The sequence below is a fragment of the Anopheles aquasalis genome, chromosome 2 (genome assembly GCF_943734665.1).
Source record: "Anopheles aquasalis chromosome 2, idAnoAquaMG_Q_19, whole genome shotgun sequence".
Classification (NCBI taxonomy): Eukaryota; Metazoa; Arthropoda; class Insecta; order Diptera; family Culicidae; genus Anopheles; species Anopheles aquasalis.
The window spans coordinates 6,867,501-6,872,500 of record NC_064877.1 but is presented as its reverse complement, the minus strand read 5'-3'; the positions used below and the strand labels follow the sequence as shown (position 1 = coordinate 6,872,500).

The 5,000-nt window shown below is 45.3% G+C and overlaps 1 protein-coding gene across 1 annotated transcript in view; it reads right to left on the bottom strand.

Moving 5' to 3' along the window:
- The window catches only part of LOC126572104 (uncharacterized), a 113,926-nt gene that overhangs the window by 67,491 nt on the left and 41,435 nt on the right, over window positions 1-5,000 (bottom strand). The window lies entirely within an intron of this gene.

The following is a 5,000-nucleotide window of genomic DNA, read 5'->3' as shown; positions in this document are numbered from 1 at the left end:
CCCCCGGGGGGAATTTGGTCTGGTGCCCGAAAAGGAAAATCCCAAAACCGCTTGCAACTCTCCACATGGGTGTCAAAGAGTGAGTCTCTCTCCCTGCCCAGCAGCTATATGCTGCTTTTGGGGCGTTCCGGTTCTGTCCGATGCCAATGTTGCTGCTGGCCAGAAATCACGTAGAGCGAACGGTTGAGATTCGACAACGAGCGCATGCAGATTTGTTTGCTCTACCGTCGCCATCGTTCCGTTGTTTTTGTGGAGCGTGGGATGTGGTGGGAGGGGACCTTGGACTTGGGCGAATACCACGCAATCGGGCACGTGTCGGTGAGGTTAACGAAATTATCCTTCAAGTGTTTCCAAGAACGCAGCCACGCCGTAAACGTCGAGTGGAGTCTCTTCTTCGATGGTTCTAAGACTCAGATGTAGGTGAACTTTGATGAAAATTGTTGCACAGCGTTCATGCTGTGAAATGAGCGTAATCGCAGTCTGCTTTGGATTTGAAAGGGACCGAACGACTGTCTAGCCTATTCCTAATCGCAGTACACATTGGAAGCACATTTGGCCAGCGCAATTCCAACAGTTAGTTTTTACTTATCCGCAATGGTAGAAGTGTCTTTAGAGTGTGTCAGTGCGGGGGAAGGTTTTTTGTGAGTTCTATTCGGCGAATAGAATATTAGAAATCGCTGCCTGAGAGTGACAAGTGATGAGCCAGTCCATAAGTGGGTTCCAGAATTAAAATCCAGTTCCATAAATTGAAAAATTGAACATGGAGCGACGGTATCGACGTTGACTGTTCCGAAGAAGCGTTCCTCGGCGTTTTCTCCGTACAACTGCGCTCCTAATGCGCCCGATAACTGGATAAGTATGTAAGTATTACAGTTTAATATCTTTCACATAAGCACCGCTTCATCATGCTAGCTAATGGGCATCGTATAGAAGCGAGCACTACTGGCATGCACGAGCGGTGTTAGCACGGGGTTTAAAAGGGTACAATTTATGCGCCGAGTTGTTAAACCGTTCCATCCCCTCCGCCAAAAGAACACCATTTTTATTACCCAAAGGTGGCGGGTTCACAGACAGGTTCATCCGGTGGCTGCCCGAGTTCGCTTATCACACCTGAACATACACCTAGTCCTCCACGCTCTCTATGCTGCTGTTGCTGCACTCGCGTAATACTTTTTCACTCCCGGTTGGTTGGTTGGTTGGATGGTTGGTAGCTTAACCGTCGATGCTCTGACGTGAGTCAGTGGCAATTTGATTGTTTTTCCGTAAATCCATTACGTTCCTTTTCATTGATGGCCTCTTCCGTCGTGAACAACATTCGCGCAAACAGCGCGCCAAAGCCCGATCCACATGTCAATGTATGTGGCGATGGTCTAGTATGCACCAGAATGTTGCACCCACCCCCTGTTAGGGAGGGAGAATCTAATGAAAAACAAAAATCATCACCACGCGACCCAACCAGGTGTAAGCTTGGATGCAAATGGATTGTTGTTACTCTTTTGCCTTTTTGGCGAGATTACACACCGTTCTCGACTATCCGCCGCTCTTCGCGATGGCCACTTGCTGTTCGATCGTTGTTTGCTTTGATCAAATGCAAGCGCTTCGCATATTATGCTTTCGCCAGGGCTACTTGGTTGGGTCCGGAGGTTGCGAGAAGATTGAACATGTTCTCGCTACATGTTCACACATCAGGTTGGTTAGGGGTGCTTTCTCTCCACTTTCTTCCACTCTGGTGTGTGCACACTGCCCAATGTCACGTCGCACCACCGCAGCTCGCTAGTGGTCATTGTACCCATTGGGAGCCGCCGTGGCATGTAGGTGGGAAGAGAAAGGGGAAAACTCTCCCTCAACATAAAACTAACATAACATTCACGCCTCACAACGAGGCAACCCGGGAGCCGGGGGGCAACAACCTTCTGTACAATGTTTGAAACGTTGTTTGGGAGGTGGCAAAAAAAGTGGGATGAAAATCGAAGGAAAAAAACATTCCAATTGCCCGCACTCCGATCCCGTGGCGTGCACTCTTGTCGAATGCAATCGTTTAAACAAAGTTCGCTCACCCTTTGGGTACGTTGGGTACAAGGGCAGTTGAAACGTGAAAACAATCGTTAAATCCATTAAAATCCTCAACATCCCCCCCCGGGCGGTCGGCAGAGACGCGCGAATGGAACACGTCCGTTGGTCGGTTCTGTAATCTTTCGGTGTACATCGTTGGCAACAGAAAGCGCGGGGGGGTCAGTGCATCGATGAATGCATTAACTGGCCTGTCCGGTGGGGCGAGAGTGGACCACTGCATTTGCTGCAATCCTCTTATCCTTTTTTTCGCTCTCCGAATTGGTTTTAGAGTGCACGCGGTATGTGTGTATTTTTTAACGAAATATTGGTGACCCTCGAACCCCTTCGGATTAGTGGTTGGATTAAACAGAGCTTGAGCTCGAGATGGCGATGTTAACAACATGTCAGTGATATTCTCCACGGGTTTTCTATCATATTGGATTTAAAACATTCATTGTTGCCGTGATGTTAAAATAATAACGAAAAACAATTTGAAGGAAGACCATAAAACATATTCTGCACAATAGAACTAACCCAAAAGCATCTTGAATTGTTATTCTAAAACACGATAAAAGTTGTAAATTATAAAATGATTCAGCACTTAAAAACCGAACAGTAGAAAAACTGGTTAGGAACAGTTGTGGATTGATGGATTTTGAATTCCATCAATCGATCATATCGGATTACCCTGCTGCATTGACGGCGCTCCCCCTCTCCGCAATACACAATAATCGGCTTAATAGTTTTTTTTTGCTTTTATTTTTCCTTTTTTCCTTAACTTAGAAAACTCTATGCAGTATAAAGTTCTTGTCTGTGTGCATGTACGGTGCGCCATGAGCGGCAGGTAATGCTTGTGTGGCTTTTCGGTTTGTTTTGTATGTTTCTTCCATAGTTTTGCGTATGTTTTCTTCCCTTTTCTCATTTCGGTTTGATTCGCTTTACTCCTTTGCCATTTTGTTTGTCTTGTTTGTTTTGTTCTGTTCGCTGCACACGACTCGCAACTCCCTTTTCGTAAGCCTCTCTTTATCTGTCAACTATTGTTTTGCATTTAGAATCTACTCGCTATTGTTTTGCTGGTTTTGTGTTTTGTTTGGTTTGTATGATTATTGGTTTTGTTGTTTTTGTTGTTGTTTTGTAATGCGTTCGGTTTTGTGAGCTCTATAAACATCTAATGATTTCATCGTTTCGTTCTCCCTCCCCTCAGCTTCCCTCTCTTTCCCCTTCAGCTGCGTTTTGCCTTCTTAGCTGCCTCATCTGCAGCAACTACAGCCAATACGGAACACTCCTTATCTCTCCCTCTCTCTCTCTTTCTCAGACACACGCACGCCATGCCATGCCGTGCCACGTGTAAAAAATGTTCAACTTTCGCGGCCAGTTTTCATTAAATCTAAATGTTGTTAATCCTGGTTTATGATGCCTTTTTCATTGTTTGCTTATTTATAGTTCCTTTTTCCCCTACTCCCATTCCCCATCGTTACTTTAGCTTTATCTTAAATATTATCTCCTTGTCCTGTTTCTCGTTTACCGTATCGTATCTTTCATATCGCTAGAGAGTAAGAGGATGGTTTGGAGCGGGAAGGTTTTGGAATCGTAAATATTGGGTTTTCTCCACTTCCTCCTCCGCTCGCACGGCTGGTTTCCTATGTATAATATGCTATCGCGTGTCGTGTATCGAACTTGACGGTGTGTATGTATTTGTGTTTGAAAGTGTATGCTGCGATAAGAACCAATCGATTTGTTTTACAATTTAAGGGCCTATCTCGTCTCGTCGGCTCGTTCGTTCTATAAAATGATTTTCTCGCATCCGATTCCCCATTCACACCAATATTCTCATTCATACCGTGCTTATCATGTCTTGCGTAACCTCTCTTGCACACTTCCACGCTCCTCTCTTTCGCAAACAGCTGTTTTGAGAGAGACGTCAACAAAGGAGCTCTTCTATGATCATGTATATATAGATATAGATTTATATATAGATTTTTCGTATGAAAAAAGCTGTTTGAAAGCTAGATGCACCTCAACGGCCAGTGGATCCGGGCTCGCTTTCCCAGCAGGTCTGCATAGCGTGTGCTGTTATGTTCCAGTGTTTGTTTACTCTACTTTGTTTTCACGCCGACACTTGGCTTAGTACCTAAAGTAATGAGATGAGTCTTGCGTAACGGGCATGCTGCCTGCTGTGTGTTTCCCTGTGTGGATGCATGTGCGGGGAGAGATACGAGAGGAGAGCGAGAGATAGGACGAACCACCACGCCGTGGCATCCGAGAGAAGTGCTTTCAGCGTCCGTGTATCCAATTTCCGTCGCGACTGGTAGAAAATAATTATAATACTTACAACAGAAATTGGATACCTGATCTTCTACTTTTCGCCTACCTCGAATTTGCAACATTTATACACCCACCTGACACCCGCCCCACGTGGTTACTTTTATTAAATTGTTGTGGATTCAATCTACTTTCGCTAGTCCTGGGGAATGGGGTTTCCGCTCCGTGTGACACGTCACGGCTGGTGGCGTGGCGTGGCGCAGCTCAGTTTAGTTCCGTTTGAGGTTTTTGGTTTTTCCTTTCATGATACGACATCCAATTACTTCACGTTGCTCTTACCTATCGTTCGCACGACCAAACTGTAGAGGCCAATACACACACCCCAATCTAGCGCGTCTACCTGTTAGATTGTCACTTATTTTGCTAATAAGTCACTTGAATTATAGTATCTGAGCGCCCACGGAAAACACCATCGCGAAGCGAGTTGTTTCTGAATGCAGTTCAACATGGTTGCAACAGTTGCCGCTGCTATTTTTTTTTATTCTATTTGTTCTGCCAACCAACCAATTGCGAGATTCGTGAAAAGTGGAAGAGGAAAAAGAAAAGCTAAAAGCTCCTCAGCCGTCGGGTGGCACATATCTCTCTTGCTCTCTCGCTCCTTTCTGTATCTCTTTTCATTGTTGCTA